The 22016-nt window shown below is 38.0% G+C and overlaps 2 long non-coding RNA genes across 2 annotated transcripts in view; one reads left to right on the top strand and one right to left on the bottom strand.

Annotated features, from left to right (window-relative positions):
- The window catches only part of LOC135194607 (uncharacterized), a 441435-nt gene that overhangs the window by 86886 nt on the left and 332533 nt on the right, over positions 1 to 22016 (bottom strand). The window lies entirely within an intron of this gene.
- On the top strand, positions 17203 to 18008 carry LOC135194573 (uncharacterized). Its single transcript, XR_010309847.1, has 3 exons — positions 17203 to 17271; positions 17513 to 17638; positions 17846 to 18008. It is a non-coding gene; the product is annotated as an uncharacterized LOC135194573 (long non-coding RNA).

Genomic DNA, 22016 nt, shown 5'->3' with positions numbered 1-22016 from the left:
TCAAAAGCAAAAACTAGAAAACTGGAAAAAGAAGGTACTACACGGACGCCACCCACATGACTTAGAACAGCCCCACATTAATACAATAGCATCAAACAAATGGCTCAAAGTAGGAAACCTTTTCCCAGAAACCGAAGGTTTCATTATAGCAACCCAAGACCAAATCATTAACACGAAAAACTACAAAAAATATATTATCAAAGATCCCACTATCACAAATGATAAATGCCGTAAATGTCATACCCAACCAGAGACCATACAACACATAACAGGAGCATGCATAACCCTTACACAGACAGACTACACTCATAGACATAACCAAGTAAGCAATATCGTTCATCAAAAACTAGCACTCAAACACAAACTTATACAAAACACAAAAACGCCATATTACAAATACACACCACAAACAATCTTAGAAAATGCCACACACAAAATGTATTACGATCGAGGCATTCTTACCGATAAGACCATTCACCATAACAGACCAGATATAACTCTACAGGACAAAATAAATAAAGTCACTTACCTTATAGACATAGCAGTACCCAATACGCACAATCTACAGAAAACTATCGCTGAAAAAATAAATAAATATAATGAGCTCAAGGAAGAAGTTACAAGAATCTGGAAACAAGAAAAAGTGTACATCATCCCTATAGTTATCTCCACAACAGGTGTCGTCCCAAACCATCTCCTCCACAGTCTAAAATTATTAGATCTAAATGAGTCCCTTTATATCCCAATACAGAAGGCTGCTATCTTGAACACATGTAGAATAGTAAGAAAGTTCATGCAATTAGAAGAGACTGACACAACATAATTACTACACATAAATATTACATACATAAATAACACACACCACATACTGCATTCACTTGATTTATATCCGTGAATGTAGTTTACACCAGCTTAAAGGCTGAGAAAAACAAAATTTCCGAAAATAATAATAATAATAATAATAATAATAATAATAAATCTTTATTTAAAAAATAAAAGCATTACAGTAATTACACCAAGTCGCTTTTATCTACACTAATTACTTAACAAAAGAGATAAAATTTAGTAAAAATAAAATTTATAAAAAAAAAGTAAACAAAAATAAGCTTAAATCTATTTAGGAACTACAAAACATCTTAAAAATTCTGGAATATATAGAATTGTTTGAATATAGTATAAAAGGGATCACAAAATATGTCTACATCTCGACAACAAAGTAGGAAGTTATTTAAAAGTTTAACAGCCCTAGCAGTGGGGCTGTTGCTAGCGTGGGGAGAATGCCACATAGGTGGGTAACAAAATAATCTATGTTGCCGTCTTCCAACACCACGCATATATTGGTCGGGAACATACAAAGATATGGATTCACGTACAGCAATGCTATCCACTCTATTCATTAGAATTAAGTAGTAAAATTTTATATGTGCGGATTCCCGCCTAAGCTGAAGTGTATCTAAACCAACCATACCTGACACAAACATAGAAGGATAGAGAAAAGGGTAGTATCCATATTTACGTTTAAATAAGTATCTACAGAATTTACGTTGAATTTTTTCTAGCATTATAGTGTACATTGCCTCGCGCGGACTCCAAACTATTTAATTATATTCTAATTTACTACGGACATATGCATTATATAATTGTTCTATTACTTGGGTATTCTTAAATTGTGATGATATTCTAATAATTAAACCAAGGCATTTATTAGCATCGTTGCAAGTTTTAACTATATGGTCATGAAAATTTAATTTACTATCCATTATAACTCCTAAATCCTTGATTTTGATTACACGTTCCATTGGTGTGTCAGACAGATTATATACATTTTTAATAAGCTTACGAGATCGAGAAAAAGTGATAGTTTTACATTTTGAATTATTAAATGATAATTTGTTTCTTATAGTCCAGTCAACTACAGCATCGATATCACGTTGTAACGCTACACAGTCTTTAGTCTCAGTTACAGATAGGTACAGTTTCAAATCATCAGCAAACATAAGGCATTTGGCATTAGAGATAACACTTGGTAAATCATTTATCATTATCAAAAATTGCATAGGACCCAAGGTACTACCCTGACTCCTACCCTACCTGACTACTACCCTGCTCCGATCTGCCAAAAAACTGGTAATCCAATTGCATAATTTCCCGGGAAGCCCATAGGAAGGAAGCTTCGAAAGAAGCGCTTTGTGCCACACGCGATCGAAGGCCTTCGCTATGTCCAGACTGGTTGCTAATGCCTCCCCCTTGCTCTCAACTGCTTCCGCCCATTTCTGAGTCAGGTAGACTAGAAGATCACCGGCTGAGCGACCCCGACGGAAACCGTACTGGCGGTCGCTAATCAGCTGGTACTCCTCTAGGTACCGCAGGAGCTGGCAGTTTATAATGGACTCCATTACCTTGGAGAACAAGGAGGTGATAGCTATAGGCCTCTGAGCGGTTGCCCTTTTTAGGGATCGGATGCACCAAAGCAGTCTTCCAGGAGTTCGGGACGACGCCGAATGCGTAAGATTGCCGGAAAAGACGCGTTAAGACCTGCACCAACTCGGGAGCACAAATCCGTAGCACGACTGGAGGGATGCCATCGGGCCCACTCGACTTATGAATATCCAAGGAAAGAAGTGCTTTACGAACTGCACTTTGCCGGAATGTAACCTCCGGCATCGTGGTATCACACCGCGGGATTGTTGGTGGTGACTTTCCTCGGTCATCTAGAGTCGAGTTCGCCGCGAAGAGAGAGCCTAAAAGATCAGCTTTCTCCTTCGCGGTATGGGCCAATGACTCACCGTCTCTGTGCAAAGATGGAAAAGAGGGCTGACAGAAATCCCCTAAGACAGCCTTAGCAAGAGACCAGAACGCACGTGTTCCTGAAGGGAGGCGAACCAGTCTCTCGCCAATTCTGCCAATGTACTCCGTCTTCGCCCTAGCAATCACGTTTTTGAAGGACCTAGAGGCAGAGTTATATTCCTTTCTGAATGCGCTGGTGTTTACATCACGACACGCAGATGCGTTAGCCCAGTCTTGGTAGCGTTCCCATTTTCGGCGTGAAGCCGTTTTGCAGAAACGACCAAACCAGGGCTGGGACTTGCCACCGATGGGGACCGCAGAATACGGAATGAACAGTTCCATACCCTGAAGTACCACATCGGCGACAGAGTCAGCAACAACGCTCGGATCATCCGGCGAAGAACAAACCTGCCCCCATGGGTAGGATGCAAAGAAGGACCGCATTCCATCCCAATCTGCTGACTTGTAGTGCCACACTCGGCGGCAGCCCACGAAACGAGGTCGTGAGTACCGCGCCACCGGCACTGTACTCCGGACGAGACAGTGGTCCGACGAGCCCAGAGGGGGATCGACGATAACCTGGTAGCCATCTGGATGGGAAGTCGGCAGAAGATCCAACAGGGAAGGTATATGATCCTCCACGTCCGGTATTCGCGTTAGCGAGGTGACCAGTTGTGTCAAATCGTATGCTAAAGCGAAGTCGAGAACAGATCTACCCGCATGATCGGTAATTAATATAAACGATGAATATAACATTTGAAAAATCGTGTAATTACATTTTTGAAATAAAATATTATTAGTTTAAATTGAAGTATTTTTTTTATTTTTTATATATAAAATCGTAATGGAACATATAACTCTGGTTCCTAACGAAATTTTAAAATGAATTCCTCTTTTTTGTGGCGATAAACGCCAATTAAACTTATTTATAAGAAAATGTGAATATGTTATACATAAATTACAAGGCAGTGATGCACAAAATGTCTATTTTATGCATAGCATCACTAGTAGCTTAGTAAATAAGGCCGCTTCGGTTATTAGCGAGAGCGAGAATATAAAATCATAGAATGAATTTAAAGATTTGTTAATTCAACACTTTGGAAAACCGTGAATTAGAAAATTAAAGAAAAAATCAGGAGAAAGTTACCTTGATTTTTGTAATAGAATCCAGTCGGTACATTTAGTTTTTTAATTGAATTCAAGAGTTAATAAAATATTTAACGAAGACGTTAAGAAGTAAGAATAATTATAAGCGTTCTACCCAAGTAAATGTTTTCAAATAATAACAATCATCAATCCCTATACAATTCCAAAGAGTTCTGGTTTGTAATACTTTGATTTTTTACTTAATTTAACGATTTACTGTATAAATATCAAAATTGACAAGACGTTAGAAGTTTCTCTAGAGATCTGCGGTAAATTTTTTCAAATGATATCAGGCATCTTTCTTAGATCTTAATAATACAATTTACAATAAAAAAATTTTTTTTCATATACCTTCAACGTAACATCGTACGGAGGGTTTGTTACCCTAGATTGTGGTAAAACTTTTCCCTCGATGATACGTTTACCATCTACATCGATAATTTCTCTCACATTGGAGACATGCCTGCTTTCGAATAGTTTTTTATCTAAACTTCAATTCAATAATAAGCGGTAACACATTCACTCGGAATGGTTGGATTTCTAATTTTTTTTGGTACATTACTTAACTTTTGATATCGATTTTGCACGAAAAAAATGTAAATAGATTAATTGAAAACCACATTGGATTATCGTCGACGATAGATATGACCTCGAGGTCATAACGTTAATTATTTTAGATTAATAATCACCTCGAAGTGCGTATGAATCATATATGTCAGCGATTCGCCAGAATTCTCCCCAGGATTCATGTAGAAATGCAGAAAAACACTTTTTGCATTAATAAATTTAATGGTCTTAATAGTGAATAGTTCTACAATTGTCCGAGGAATGCCCACCTGAACTTACTTTTCTACTAACTAAACTACGACATCCTTTTTTTATATCAACAACAAGACCATATTTATTTTGTTACAAACATAATAACTATTAATGGCTTATAATAATAAAAAAATAATATATAATATTTTTGGTCTTAATTAAAATCAAAATATATTGTAATTAGCTTAATTATTTATCACTATCTATATTAAAAATATACCGGACAAATCAAATTTACACATTTCTTGACAAAAAGAAATCATACACTAGTGGTAGTGCCACACTACATACCTTTGGGTTGCAGCCGAATGGGCCGGCACGCCCGGGGAAGTACCACTACTCTCACTCAAAATCGGCGTAAAGTGGTAGCTATGCTACCGTGTTTCGTCCGGTATGTGAGAGTCCCGGAGGCCCGATCCCCCTCCCCCCCAAAACATAATGGTTGTGTAGAATTTGGTTTCATTAACCCAGGAGGGTACCATCAGCGACTGCGGTGGAGAATCCCTCTCTGGGCATCCATGCTCAGGACGTACACCACCTGAGCAGGGATACCCAGGCTGCCCTCCGAATTCTGGGGGGGGGCAATTTTGCGCTCGCCACTGTTCGGGGCAAGCGGAGCAGGCATCATAAGGCAACCCCTACCACCCACACTGTGGACTTCTGCAACATAAGGGGGCTCAACTCCAACTTGAACGCCGTTCACTTTCACCTTGAGACGGCGAAGCCGGCCTTGCTCTTTCTTATCGAGACCCAGATATCCTCTCCTGCCGATACGACATTTCTTTATTACCCCGGGTACAAATTGAAACATTCCTTTGTACCACGAGCTGGGGTGTGCGTTTACGTCAGAGATGATATCTGCTCTCGACGCCTCGGCAGCCTTGAAGGGCAGGACCTATCGATTATCTGGCTCCGTGTAGACTACGACGACCATCCGCGAATCTCCTTCAGGAACACGTGCGTTCTGGTCTCTCGCTAAGGCTGTCTTAGGGAATTTCTGTCAGCCCTCTTTTCCATCTTTGCACAGAGACGGTGAGTCATTGGCCCATACCGCGAAGGAGAAAGCTGATCTTTTAGGCTCTCTCTTCGCGGCGAACTCGACTCTAGATGACCGAGTAAAGTCACCACCAACAATCCCGCGGTGTGATACCACGATGCCGGAGGTTACATTCCGGCAAAGTGCAGTTCGTACAGCACTTCTTTCCTTGGATATTCATAAGTCGAGTGGACCCGATGGCCATCCCTCCAATCGTGCTACGGACTTGTGCTCCCGAGTTGGCGCCGGTTTTAACGCGTCTTTTCCGGCAATCCTACGCATTAGGCGTCGTCCCGAACTCCTGGAAGAGTGCTTTGGTGCATCCGATCCCTAAAAAGGGCAATCGCTCAGACCCGTCCAATTATAGGCCTATAGCCATCACCTCCTTGTTCTCCAAGGTAATGGAGTCCATTATAAACTGCCAGCTCCTGCGGTACCTAGAGGAGTACCAACTTATTAGCGACCGCCAGTACGGTTTCCGTCGGGGTCGCTCAGCCGGTGATCTTCTAGTTTTCCTTACTCATAGGTGGGCGGAAGCAGTTGAGAGCAAGGGGGACGCATTAGCAGCCAGTCTGGACATAGCCAAGGCCTTCGATCGCGTGTGGCACAAAGCGCTTCTTTCGAAGCTTCCTTCCTATGGGCTTCCCGGGAAATTACTCAATTGGTTTACCAGTTTTTTGGCAGATCGGAGCATCAAGGTCGTTGTCGACGGTGCATGCTCCGACTTAAAATTCGTCAATGCTGGTGTTCCACAAGGCTGCGTTCTATCACCCACTCTGTTTTTCTGCATATCAATGACTTGTTGCAAATCCATAACATTCACTGCTATGCAGACGACAGCACCGTAGACACCTCATACACCGGCCGTGTTAATATTTCTCGGGAAAACTCGAAGAAAACCGGAACAAACTTGTGTCTGAAATCGAGTCTTCGTTAAACAAAGTCTCGAACTGGGGTCGGCTAAACTTAGTCCATTTCAACCCCAAAAAGACGCAAGTTTGCGCGTTAACTGCTAAAAAAACACCATTTGTCGTATCTCCACGATTCGAGAACATTCCGTTAGCCGCCACAGCTAGTATCGGAATACTTGGCGTCGATGTTTCGAGCCTCGTTCAGTTCCGCGGTCAATTGGAAGGCAAAGCCAAATTGGCATCAAAGAAGCTCGGTGTGCTCAGCAAGGCAAGACAGTATTTCACGTCGGCCCATCGCCTAAGACTATACAAAGCGCAAATTCGGCCTCACATGGAATACTGCTCTCACCTCTGGGCGGGTGCTCCCCAGTACCAGCTCCTTCCATTTGACCATATCCAACGTAGAGCGGCTCGAATTATCGACGATCAAGCCCTCTCCGATCTGCTTGATCCTTTGGCTTTGCGTAGAGATGTTGGATCGCTCTCCATCTTCTACAGAATTAATCACGGGGAATGTTCCGAGGAATTGTTCGGATTAATCCCGGCTGCTGAATTTCACCTTCGGACATCTCGTCAAAATTCCAAATATCACCCGCACCACCTAGATGTCCGAAAATCCACAATAGCGCGATTTTTAAGACGCTTTCTGCCTCGCACAACCACTCTGTGAAACCAGCTTTCGCCGGCGGTTTTTCCGAACCGATACGACTTAGAAACCTTCAAGAAAAGAGCGTACTCTTTCCTGAAAGGCCGGCAACGCACCTGCAAGCCCCCCGGTGTTGCAGATGTCCATGGGCGGTGGTAGTCACTTTCCATCAGGTGAGCCTCCTGCTCGTTTGCCACCTCTACTATAAAAAAAAAAATTATATTTGAAAATTATTAAAACAAATTTTATGACAAAAATAGATCATATTTATATTTCTAAATTAATGAAACAGCATAATACATACATAACATAACATAATCAGCCTGTAAATTTCCCACTGCTGGGCTAAGGCCTCCTCTCCCGTTGAGGAGAAGGTATGAAGCATATTCCACCACGCTGCTCCAATGCGGGTTGGTGGAATACACATGTGGCAGAATTTCGTTGAAATTAGACACATGCAGGTTTCCTCACGATGTTTTCCTTCACCGCCGAGCACGAGATGAATTATAAACAAATTAAGCACATGTAAATTCAGTGGTGCCTGCCTGGGTTTGAACCCGAAATCATCGGTTAAGATGCACGCGTTCTAACCACTGGGCCATCTCGGCTCTGAAACAGCATTAGTTAATAATTGCCATAACCAAAATTTCTATTAAATCTTTATTTATTTAATTCCTTACTTATTATAATAAATCTGGCCGGAAATCATAGGCCATTAACATTAACGCCATAGGTACAAATAAATGTTAATGACTTGCTTGATACATTCTACATTCCAAAATAAGAAATATAACTTATGCCGGCCATACACGCTACGGTCTGCCGGAAAGGTCCACCTGAGCAAGTATGCCTGCGCAGGTAGACCGGAATGTGTGTGGGAATAGACCTGTGCAGTTTTTTGAGCCTGCGCAGGCGACCGGCGCAAGCCGCAAGATCGAAAATCGATTCTTTCGAGTGACGCCGTACGGTGTACCTTTGCGTGTTTGCGTGCACTCCGGTCGCCTGCGCAGGTCGCGTCAGTTGTTTTCTAGTGTTTCTTTCGGACGGTTGTCTCGTCGCTCGCATCGTATTTCCACGTGATACAGCAATTCAAATTGGCACCACCAAATTCAACTAAAAACGTCCTTGAAGATTTTATCGAAATTTATAAAAGTCATCCATCTCTTTGACAAATTAAGAACAAAGATTACCATAATCGAGACAAAAAAGAAGCTGCTTATAAATTACTCATAGAAAAATTGAGAGAAATTGAGCCAGATGCGAACAAAGAAACAGTTGTGAAAAAGATCAATTATTTAAGAAGCAATGTTAGAAAGGAAAAGAAGAAATATGACCAATCTTTAAAGTCCGGGGCATCAGCTGATGATGTATACCGGATTAAACTGTGGTACTACGATTTGTTCAATTTCGTTCATGATCAATACACTCCAAGGGAATCTTCATCCAACTTAAATAATGATGACGAAAATAGTTGTGAGGTAAGTAAAATATTTCATACTTCGTAGTTAATTTTTTATTAAGTACATACTCGTAGAACATATTTAATTATTTTTATTAACTTAGTTAACATTGTTTTGTGTATGTTTATTGTTATGTTTGAAAGAGCGTTTTCCAATGACGATATATGATGCTATGAATATCTAGTTACAATTAAAAATGTTAAAATAAAAACTTTTTTGCATATATTATATATATTTTGGAGTCGGTTATATTTTTTCCAAAACAGTTTTTCTAATTTACATGATCATTTTGCCATGGTACCCTTCCCTCCTGATTGAAATAATTTATAAATTTGTTTCGGAGTATCTTCGCGTTGTTCAAAGTATTTCCTGGGTTTCTTCTTTCCAAATTTTCCATGATACTATTTTGTGTATTCCTTCAGAAATTATAGTCCCGTTTTCAGAGTTTTCTCGATAAAAACATTTTTGAGGTGCATAAGACTTTTTTGAGTGTTCAATTAAAAAGTTATGTAATGCACAAGATGCTTTCACTACTTTATCGATATTTTCGGGTTCTAAATTTATATGAGTATAAAATATCTGAAATCGTGATGCCATTATCCCGAAAGCGTTTTCAACAGTGCGCCTCGCGCGAGATAATCTGTAATTCAGGATTTTTCTTTCTCGCGATGTTAAATCTGCCTGTCGAAACGGTTTTAACATATCGGGGCGTAATGGGAACGCGTCATCTGCCATAAATACATATGGTAAATTTCGGGTATAGTTATATAAAATAAAACTCGTACGGAGGTTTGCAACAGACTAAAAATATTTTATTCAGATACTATTTTACAATAGTTACACAGGTTTACTATATTACCCCAATAGATGGCGTTAGTAGTATGATATTTTGTTATAAAAGATACAATTTTTTTAACACCCTCTCTTAACAAAATATCTCTATTAGTAAGACACTAATGTTTCAGTTTATCACTAATGTTACAAGTATTTTAACACTAAAAACAATTCTCCAAACTGTATACTTATTTTATTTTACTTCCCCTATGCCAATCATATCAATTAATTTGTAATGTTTATTTGCACATAGTGCTTTTGTAAATATATCAGCGGGCATAGAAGAGGTTGGAACGTAACTAATTTTTATTTTATTATTCACAACACACTCTCTAGCAAAATGATGGCGTACATTCAATATGCTTAGTACGTTTATGGAACAGAGGATTAGAAGCCAATTTCAAAGAACTTTGACTGTCACTATATAAGCTTAAAGGTTTATTTTTGTTATACATACTAAGTTCAGACATTAAACTTTTCAAATAGATTGCTTCTTTACAAGCTTCTGCAAGTGCCATATACTCGGCCTCAGTACTAGATAGGGCAACTGTTTGTTGCTTACGAGACTCATAACTTATCACACACCCTGACAATACAAAACAATATCCTGTGTAAGACCTTCTGTCAATGTTACAAGATGCCCAGTCAGCATCAACATAACGATGTAAATCACTATTATTTTTCTTGAAGATTAAACCAAAATGCTTAGTTTTTTGCAAATCTTAACAATATTTTTAAATGCTTCCAATGTGTTTCATTATAACATGTGTTAAATTGGCTCAGAAAGCTTACACTATACGAAATATCTGGCCTAGTTAGAACTGACAGATACATCAGTGATCCAACTAATTGTTGATAAGGATAAGTCTTACTACAATGGTCATTACGCCCTTTTCTAATTTTAAATTTACTTCCATTGGAGTATCAGAGGTCTTGCAATCAATCATATTGAATCTTTTTAAAATACTATCTATATACTTCTCTTGGTCTAAAGTTATACAATTCTTTTGAACATTAACATTCATGCCAAGGCAATTTTTTATTTGACCCAAATCATTAATTTTATGATCTGACTAATACACTTTTCAACCCTTTATAAGTATTATCACAGTTGTAGAAAAGAAAAAAATTGTCTACAAATAAAGCTATATACATTTTTACATTACTATGGTATTTCATGAATAGACAGGGTTCATATTCAGACTTCTTGAAACCTAACTTCAACAAAGTAGATTCTACTTTTATGTACCAGGCCCTAGCCGACTGCTTCAGACCATATATGGCCTTTTTTAACTTTAAAACTTTATTTTTACAATTATTAAAATTAGAATTTTTTGGTATTTCCGTATATACACATTCATCTAGGTTTCCATTTAAGAAAGCTGTTGGTACATCTAAATGGTTAATTTTTAAATCTAGTTGAACACTTAAGGCAAAAAGAAGTCTCAAGGTAGAATAACGCACAACAGGGGAAAATGTTTCGTTATAGTCCATACCTTTGATTTGTGTGAAGCCCTTGGCCACAAGTCAGGCTCTATAGCGCACATTACCATCACTGTCACACTTTTCTTTGAACACCCACTTGTTTTTCACCACTGTTCCCGCACTTGGCCTATCCACTAGAACCCACGTGTCATTGTCCTCAAAGGATTTTAGCACATCTTGAATAGCACTACACCAATGCTCCCTATTGGGTCCCGAGAGTATCTTGTACAGATATTTGTTCACTAGTAAAGCCCTCAACACACATATTGGAAATTCCGTACCTCTCTGGTGCACGACGAACACGCTTCCCTTGCTGAGTGACAGAGTCACTCTGAGTAGTGACCAAAACATCATCTGGCATTAAGCACTCATTATATTCATCATCCTGATCACTTGATGAATCACTAGCAATATATGTAGGATCTTCTCTGTCTGTCCTCTCATTGCCTTCAGTGCTTATTGAACTTTTCTCTTCTATACTTGTGTTCTTTTCTATTTCTTTGTCTGGCTCCCTCTCTTGATCTACAACTTCTGCTGTGTTGTTCATATTATTCTCCATGACCACAACATCCTGGGCCACAGTTATTTTATTTGCTTTTGGGTCCTATAATCTCTAACCCTTGGTTTGTTCTAAATATCCAACCAAATATAACATTTGTGACTTTTTTCCCATTTGTTGGGTCTCACTTTTGGAATGTGGACCATAACTGGACTTCCAAACACTCTAATATGTTGTAGATCAGGTTTTTTGCCAGTCCATACTTCATATGGGGTAATATCATTATGCAAAGCTGCAGCTGGTGATCTGTTTTTCAAATACACTGCGGTGTTCACAGCATCTGCCCATAGGTGTTTGTCAAATGAAGCATCATATAGAAAACAGCGAGCCTTTTCTACAATTGACCTATTGTACCTTTCACATACACCATTCTGTTCAGGTGTGTAGGCAACTGTTTTTTGATGAATTATCCCTTGTCGCTTTAAGTAGGTTTCCATCTCCATTGAGCAAAATTCTCCTCCATTATCAGACCGCAATATCTTAATCTTCTGAGACTGCTGATTCTCAACTTGCTCTTTGAATTCACGAAAATATTTAAAAGTCTCATTCTTTTCCTTTAAAAAGTAAACAAAACACATGCGGCTGAAATCGTCAACGAATAACAGATAATATCTAGCCAAACCAAGTGATTTTTTCTCCATGGGACCACACAGATCTGTGTGAACCACTTCTAGGACCCTGCTGCTCGTGCTGGTACTAGCAGAGAAAGGCAGCCTATTTTGCTTGCTTTCGCAGCGTACTACACAACTTGTTTTGTTTATAGTCTGTTTTTCTTCGTAAGTAACACCTTTAACTGTTCCCTTTTTCATTTTCTCCAGGTCATTCATATTAATATGACCCAATCGTCTGTGCCAAGTGTTACATGAGATCTGTGCAACTGCGGCTAATACCTGCTTCGACTTTATAATGTTTAATCTGTACACATCATTTTCCAAACTTGCTTCACCAGTACAAACATTCTGTGTATTGTAAATGTAACATCCATCTTTATTGAAGGATACTCTGTTACCATTTGCGATCATTCTACTGACTGAAAGCAAATTCGTGGTTAGTGTTGGTATGCACAAAACATTTTTCAAAACTACTTCATGTGTGATTGTTTTCACTCGCGTGGTAAGCCGAAGATCTCCAGAGCACAACACCGATACTTTTGTGCGATCAGCGACAACTATTTCTTTGACTTTCGGTTCGTAAGATATATTTGTCAATATATTCTTGTTCGACACCATGTGAGCACTTGCGCCAGAGTCGACGTACCAGTCGTCTTGCTTGAACTCTCGCGTAAGAAAAACTGCACTCAACACGTTCGAGGTTTGTTTCTGTTTATCTTTATTTAATAGGCGGCACTGGCTCTTGAAATGTCCACTCCTTTTGCAATGATAGCAATGAATTTGTTTTTTGTGTGTGCTGACGTTTCCACTGACAGGTGACATTTCATTTTTGCTACTGCCACTTTGCGCCTGTAGGTGGCGTTTCTGGACATGTGCAATTAGCGCGCCTTCTGACTTAACCGCGAATTCCGAACTCATGTCTAATAATTTCGTTTTTATAGCATCAGCACTTGTCTTCAATCCTGCATGCTCGATTGCCATAATCATTGGGCTAAATCTTTCTGGCAATCCTGCGAGCAATAGAGAGCCGATCCATTCGTCATTTATTTCAAATCCGGTGCCCTTCAAACGTTGAGCCGTTTCCACCATTTGATTAACATACTATCACAACTCTCTAAGCGTATTGATATCAGCGTTCTCAGGAGAGTAATCTTGCGTGTAAAACCGGAATCGTCGAACAATGATTTCAGTTTGGCCCACAAAGCTTGTACCGTGGTTTCGGTTTTTATATGGACAAACAACGACGGATCAATAGTCATAATTAACTTTGCTCTCGCCTTTTTATTATCAGCATCTGTAAGTGTCGCGGTGCTGGTTACATCTACGCCTTCCAGGATCATGAAGTTTTCGGCGGCAAACGCCCAGTCGTCGTAATTTTCGCGTCCTTTTAGTTTAAGGACGTTCACTGAATAATTACCCGACATTTTTGCACTGATAGTCTATAAAACTATTCTAAATACCGAAAGTCTATTAGCCACTAATTACCTTGTCTGGGCCCATAACCTATAAAATAAAACTCGTACGGAGGCTTGCAACAGACTAAAAATATTTTATTCAGATACTATTTTACAATAGGTACACAGGTTTACTATATTATCCCAATAGATGGCGTTAGTAGTATGATATTTTGTTATAAAAGATACAATTTATTTTAACAACTTCCTGTTAACAATTCACTGCTTGGAATATGTAAATCACTATTTTCTAATTTTTTATAAAAAATTGTGTTTTGTAGAACCCCTCCATCGGATATTCTACAATTCATGCCAATATCTATGTATACAAATTGGTATTTTGCATTAACAATTGCCATAAGAACCACACTATGTTGCCCTTTATAATTATAAAAATATGATCCACTATTAGCTGGTGGAACAATCGCTATGTGCTTTCTATCTATTGCACCAAGAAAATGAGGAAAGTTCCATCATTCTTCATACATCTTTGCTATTTCTTTCCACTCTTCTTCAGATGTTGGAAACTGTAAAATAAAAATAACAGATTTATCATTTATACAATAAGTAGCTATTTTTGATGTGAAATATCTATAGCAGCGGGACACAAACATGTATCAAAATTATTTGTTTTCAGAGAGACAATACTGAAGATTCTTCAAATGCCGATGAAGAATATTCATCCAACAGCGTATCTACCGACAACAACGAGGCCCCATCGAGATCATCGAATAATAATTCAACTCGCCCACCAAAACCGTGTAAAACAAAAAGAAAAGATGAAAGCATAGCAAATGAAGTATTGGAATCGGTACGAGATCACTTTAAGCGCCCTCGCCCAATTGTAACAGAAGATAGGTGCGATGTTATTGGCAAAAATGTGGCGATGAAATTGAGGGCTTTAGATGCGAAACAAATATTAGTCGCAGAAAAACTAATTAATGATTTATTTATTTATTTATTTAATATTTGGGAAACAAACAGATATAAAATATAATCTAATTACATAATACAATTTAAATATCACATTATCCAGCGAAGTTTCCACCGATTGATAAAACATAAAATGCACTCAAATATTTTAACACAATAAGAGAAAAATTATTGGACAATATTAAAAGTATATAATTAAGTTAATTTAAGATTGTTACAAATATTATCTTTAAATTTAATCAAAGATAAATGAAATATATCAATGTTCCCAAAATGCTTATTATATTCGCGACAAGCTCTGATTAGAAAACAGTTAGCATTATGTGATGAATGACAAGTGGGAGTATAAAAACATAACGGTTGACGAGCGTTGGATCGTGGGCAGTTCAGAGACAACTTGCTAAGTAGAAAAGGGGAGTCAACAATATTATTAATAATTTTATATAAGAAAACTTGGTCTCTCATAGATCGGCGTTTTGGAAGAGCTAATAAATGTTCATGGGTAGAATCGCTAGATTTAAAAGACAAATATTTTAAAAAATTGTTTTGGATCTTCTCAATTTCATTAATATGAATATTGTACTGAGGATTCCATACCGTAGATGCATACTCGAGTATAGAACGGACGTACGCGTTATAAAGCAGGTTAATAGTAGAAGTATTTTTAAATTCAGATCCTGTTCTCATGATGAAACCTAGCAAGCGATAGGCTTTTGTTGAAATACTTCTAATATGAGAACCAAAAGAGAGCTTGCTATCCAGTGTCACGCCTAAGTCTCTCACCTCGTTCTTCCTTGGTATGTCGTTATTATTGACAGTATATTTATAAAGCAAAGTTTTACGCTTACGAGAAAAAGAAATTATAGCACATTTGTTTATGTTAAGATGAAGAGAATTTAATTTGCAGTATGTCTCTAACCTGTTTAAGTCAGATTGTAGAGCATGACAATCATCTAAAGATTTAATACATTTGAAATTTTTTGTGTCATCAGCATATAAAAGAAAATCTGAAGACACAAAAACATTATTTATGTAATTTATAAATATATTGAAAAGTAAAGGACCGAGGATTTACTTTTTGAAGCAGAAATAGGACACCTCACTCCCGAGCACGCCTATATTAACATGAGAGATATTTTGAAACAAAATCAACGAAACTATGTTCCTGCTCAGCAATATCGACAACATGTATATCAATCCTCTCCTACTTCCAATAGGGCATATACCCCTGTAAGTTTTGTTTCTTCTCCTAGTCCTAGCCCACCCTGCCTTTCATTTCCCACCAGTCAAAATTCAGAGTATCTTTCTCAATCATTTCAAAATAGTCATCTACTGAACAGTTCCCAAGGCAATCCCTACTCTACACAAATGGGAACACATACGATTCCGAGAAATCAGCCCAGTGAAACAGAGGTAGTTTTATCAATTCCAGATTCGGCAGCGACATTCGTTAATTATTTCAATGCTGATAATGAATAATTCGTATTTCTTCAATAAATATTATCTGTAATATAACAGTGTTTCAATTACTTACCTTCAAATAATCTCTTCTAAGAACTTTATACAAGGCCTCACATGTTTCAGGAATATTTTTTCCAAGCGCCTGAGGCGAAATAATTGCAGAAAATTTTAGGTCCTCATAACTTCTGCCACTTGCGAGAAATCTCAATATAACTGATAATCTCTCGTGCGCAGAAATACTATTTCTCATAACTGTGTCTTCTTTTTTTATCATAGGAGTAACAATTTCAAGTAATTTAAGGTATGTTTTCTCGTCCATTCGGAGATAATTTTTAAAACCTTCTGGTTCAAATTTTAATTCATTCAATAAATTAACATGACTATATGTTTTCCTTTTCAATAACCAATGCTTACACCACTTTTTTCGCTTCCTTTTCACTGTTTTTGTATCTTTTATCTTCAAAATTAAAGCAAGGCCTAGCAATGCCAGCGCGTCATCGTCCTCATTCGATGCCATCGCAAAAAGAACTGAAGACCGCTCCGCTCCGGTACACCAGAGTCCCCATACATGCTACTAATGTGCGGTTGACCTGCGCAGGCATACTTGCTCAGGTGGACCTTTCCGGCACACCGTAGTGTGTATGGCCGGCATTATTATTATCTAAGATTGATTCTAAAATATGAATTACAATTTATTATTCTACATTTTACTTACTTTATTGCTAAGAGTAGATAATAATATTTCCTGTATTATTAAGTCCCAAATTAGCTGATAGAGGTCGCTTTACAGATTATAAGTTTTATTCGATTTGTTACATATATTGACAACAGATGGCAGCACGGCGAACGCCCATGGATATAGTTTTGATTTGTTACATACATTGAAACTAGATGGCAGCACGGCCGAGCGTCCATATATACTACTTGGGAAGCGCCAGTCAGCTGGGCATCTACGTATTGTCACCAGTCACCACTGTTCCGCGAGATGGCGCAACAGTAGGCGGATCGCGATACGCACGGGGCCTATATTAGCTATGTAGTTCGTTTTGCATCGCGCTAACTTTTATTTGATTTGTAAAAATGTCATCAAACTCCCGATTCAAGTGTCATTTTGGTTGTAAAAACGATGGTGAGTAATTTAAAATACAATTATGTTTGGGTACAATACTGGTCCAGTTCCTACCACTGGTTTCATTTGATGAACTTCATAGTACATTTGAGGATATGTAAACCTTCGAGCAAAATCAAATACCTTTTATCTATATATATATATATATATATATCTATCGCAGGTCCATTGCATCGATTTCCTAAACCACAATACCCATATCTAGAAAAATTTAATGTATGGAAATCTGTCCTCGCTGAAGATATTCAAAACAAAGGAGACATTTACATTTATAACCAAATTCGAATATGCTATCGCCACTTTGAAGAATGTTACTGTTCACAAAGCCACAGACTCACAGCTAATGCAGTTCCAATGCTAAATATTGGTAAGTTTTTATGTTGTATTTTTTGTATAAGATAATATTATTATTTGGCCTACTTATTAATATACTTGGACTAAAGTATTATTAAGTTTACCTTTAGTATTATAAAAGTATTAACCAATTTAGTATTACTAATACAGTATACCATGATGGCGTCTCACTTGATTAGTCTTGCAGGCTAATTTTACATTCCACTATTTATACTTTCAGGTTCATCTCAGCTGCAACCCATGGAAACTGATGCTATTGAACATATGCTTAATGTAATGCAGCCATCAACTGCCCCAACAACAAAGGATGATCAGGGTGAAGGTACTTGCAAACAACAGCAAATTGGTTTTTCAGAATTATTCTTAGATTTTTATTTAATATTCCAACATTAAGTACATCTCTGAACCAAATTACAACCTGATCCTTAAATGAGCCTCACAATTAGGCATTTTTACTAATATTATAGTTAATGACTTACATACTTATAGATAGAATTATGAGTAAGAAGTTATAATGAAGAATAGTTCTTACTCATAATTAGAATTATGTATATTTTTAGGTTCTTCTTTTAGGCTGCATTGTATAGAACTGATGTTTGTGAAAAAATTGTAAAGTTATTAGACGAAATGTATTATATGATTGTGGCTTGTTTGCGTGAGGCTCCTGAATCATATTGTCCAATAGAGAAAATGAGATTTTTTATAGATTGTAATCGCAACTTTAATGTAATATCTTGTAAAAAGCATAAAGGCTCATTAATTGATTATATTAGTAATCTAGCAATAAATATAATAATTCACAGTTGGTGTAAAAATGTAAATAGAATTATAGATGGAAAAATAATGACCTTTGACCAGACTGATCTAATTAAAGTTCAAGCATTTGATTATTTTAAAACTCACAAATACAAAAAAACATAATAATAAATAAGTTAGTTTTGAATGCTCAAAAATCAAAATGTGTAGCTTTTAACCCTACCCAATGTTAGAAGGCAAAATTATAATATATCTTTAAACAGTGGCCGTGATGTAGCCGATACTACGGTGTTTTTGGGAATAGAATTGGATTCCGGACTTCAGTGGAGTCCTCATTTATCGTCCCTGATAGGAAGACTCAGCTCCGCAGCATATGTGGTCAGAAAAGTTAGAAAACTTAACTGATATTGACACCGCTCGTTCAGTATATTTTGGTTATTTTCACAGTGTTATGTCATATGGCATAATACATTGAGGTAACAATGCAGATATTGAATCTGTTTTTATTTTACAAAAGAGAGCAGTCCGGTCTATTTATAATCAAGTCAATAAATCCTTCTTGGGGCAAGGTATTCTATAATAAAATTCCACAGACATTTTTAACTTTGCCGTTTGATAAATTCAAATAATTTGTAAAAAATACATTGATAAAGAAGGCATATTATTCAATACAAGATTATACAGACAATAAAAAAAAGTGGAATTAATACTTGTTGACTTCCAGGCAGGATATATTACATGCATATATATTTGTAATTAACTAACATGACTGTTTTTTAAATGTTGAAAAAGAGTAACTACCGAGTTTCTTGCCGGTTCTTGTCGGTAGAATCCACTTATCGAACCGGTGGTAGCTTCACTTAATATAAAAAAAGTTGTTGAATGACGATTCAAAAGTGCTTGTTAAAGACTACTTGAATAAAGTATATTTTGATTTTTGATTTTGAAATAAAAATTTAAAGGTCAATCATGCTAGTCTTTTATTGTAAAAATATGTCAAATAATTGTTAAACGACAAATTTACTAAATATGATGAATTTGTGGTTTTTCAATTTTCACAAAATCCTTAAATAAAAAATAATCTATAAACTAAATAAAAAATTATATACATATATAATAAGTTTAGGTTAATGCCATCTATGGGGCCAATGAGAAACTAACAACCGCCATCTAGTGGCCGAGGCCCGTAAACTTTTCTATTAAATCTTGAGTTGCTTATCTATAGCTAGTATAAGTATATTATCTATGCTCGGGGCGCATCTCTGGACGCCGATAACCGTATGTTCTTATAATATAAATCGTACGACCAATTTCTTGTAAGAAATATCAAAATTGATGAAAAGTTAGCATTTATATAAGAATTATGCCCCAGGGAATGATTTCAAATAATTTAGTAGTACTTTTAATTTTAGTTTAAACTAGCTGGTGCCCGCGATTACGTTCGCATGATTTTAAGCCTCTTCTGTATCTTTGAGTCTGGTGTGGCATTGTAGTTCCCAATAAGTATTTTGTTACAGTAAAAATTATTTTTATAATTTCAACTTTTTTTTTAAATTATCTAAAACATCATAAAAATGTCAATTCGCTAAAATTCGTGCCGTTAGCCCATTTACTACTTCCCATATATCGGTGTTCTTATAATTTAAATAATAAAATAAATTACATTTATTTTAGCGGTTTAGTGAAATAATTATTACAATTGGATTGTATTATCTAATTCGTTATTTGTTTGGAAGTAATTTCGCATCGTTTCAAATTTATTAGCTGTCATCCAATATAAAGGTTAGTATTTGTTTGAAAATGTCGGAAATTTATTATGACAGATTTATTTTGCCTTATAATTTTTTTAAAAATAATTAATAGGCTTTTATTAAATAAAATAATTATTCCATAATTATTTCTTTGATTTAAATGTGGATATAATTCCTGTTTAATTTTGGTAGTGATACCTGGCCACACTCTAGGAATCTTTCAAAGTTTCAAGAACTTTCGATTTCGTGCTTACTCCTTTTTGAATTTATATATCAACGGTTTAACACCGAATTCAAACTTCAAATTCGATATACTGAATATATCGGTGACTTTTGCTAATAGTTGAGTTTCTTAATTTGTGATTGATTAGTATTTCATTGATTTACAGTGATTTTTGACCCGTTGGAATGTTTCTCCGGAGTTGAAATCGTCATTTAAAGTAAGCAGTTTATAGTGGTAGTGCCACACTGTATACCTTCGGGTTGCAGCCAAATGGGCCGGCACGCCCGGGGAAGTACCATTCTCTCACTTAAAATCGGCGTGAAGTGGTAGCTATGCTACCGCGTTTCGTCCGGTATGTGATAGTCCCGGAGGCCCGTCCCCCCTCCCCCACAAAACATAATGGTTGTGCAGAATTTGGTTTTATTACCCCAGGAGTGTACCATCAGCGACTGTGGTGGAGAATCCCTCTCTGGGCATCCATGCTTACGACGTACACCACCTGAGCAGGGATGCCCAGGCTGCCCTCTGAATTTTGGGGGGGGGGGGGTCAATTTTGCGTTCGCCACTGTTCAGGGCAAGCGGAGCAGGCATCATAAGGCAACCCCTACCACCCCCACTCTGGACTTCTGCAACATAAGGGGACTCAACTCCAACTTGAACGCCGTTCACCTTCACCTTGAGACGGCGAAGCCGGACTTGCTCTTTCTTACCGAGACCTAGATATCCTGTCCTGCCGATACGACTTTTCTCTCTTACCCCGGGTACAAATTGGAACATTCCTTTGTACTACGAGCTGGGGTGTGCGTTTACGCCAGAGATGATATCTGCTCTCGATGCCTCGGCAGCCTTGAAGGGCAGGACCTATCGATTATCTGGTTGCGTGTAGACTGCGACAACCATCCGCGAATCTACGCGTGCCTTTATAGGTCCCATAACGGTAAAACCGAAACCGACCGACTGGTTGAGCACGTCCAAATGGCTACAGATTCCTTGCTGCAGCAGATCCCATCCGCAGAGATTGTAATTCTTGGCGATTTTAATGCCCACCATGCCGAATGGCTTGGATAACGCACTACCGATCATGCGGGTAGATCTGTTCTCGACTTCGCTTTAGCATACGATTTGACACAATTGGTTACCTCGCCAACGCGCATACCAGACGTGGAGGATCATACACCTTCCCTGTTGGACCTTCTGCTGACTTCCCATCCGGATGGCTACCAGGTTATCGTCGATCCCCTTCTGGGCCCGTCGGACCACTGTCTCGTCCGGAGTACAGTGCCGATTGCGCGGTACTCACAACCTCATTTCGTGGGCTGCCGCCGAGTGGGGCACTACAAGTCAGCAGATTGGGATGGAATGCGGTCCTTCTTTGCATCCTACCCATGGGGGCAGGTTTGTTTCTCGCCGGATGATCCGAGCGTTGTTGCTGACTCTGTCGCCGATGTGGTACTTCAGGGCATGGAACTGTTCATTCCGTATTCTGCGATCCCCATCGGTGGCATGTCCCAGCCCTGGTTTGGTCGTTTCTGCATAACGGCTTCACGCCGAAAATAGGAACGCTACCAAGACTGGGCTAACGCATCGGCGTCTCGTGATGCAAATACCAACGCATTCAGAAAGGAATATAACTCTGCCTCTAGATCCTTCAAAAACGTGAT

Source organism: Vanessa tameamea, chromosome W (assembly GCF_037043105.1).
Source record: "Vanessa tameamea isolate UH-Manoa-2023 chromosome W, ilVanTame1 primary haplotype, whole genome shotgun sequence".
Taxonomy (NCBI): Eukaryota; Metazoa; Arthropoda; class Insecta; order Lepidoptera; family Nymphalidae; genus Vanessa; species Vanessa tameamea.
The sequence above is the reverse complement of the archived record's forward strand: the minus strand, read 5'-3'. Positions and strand labels throughout refer to the sequence as shown.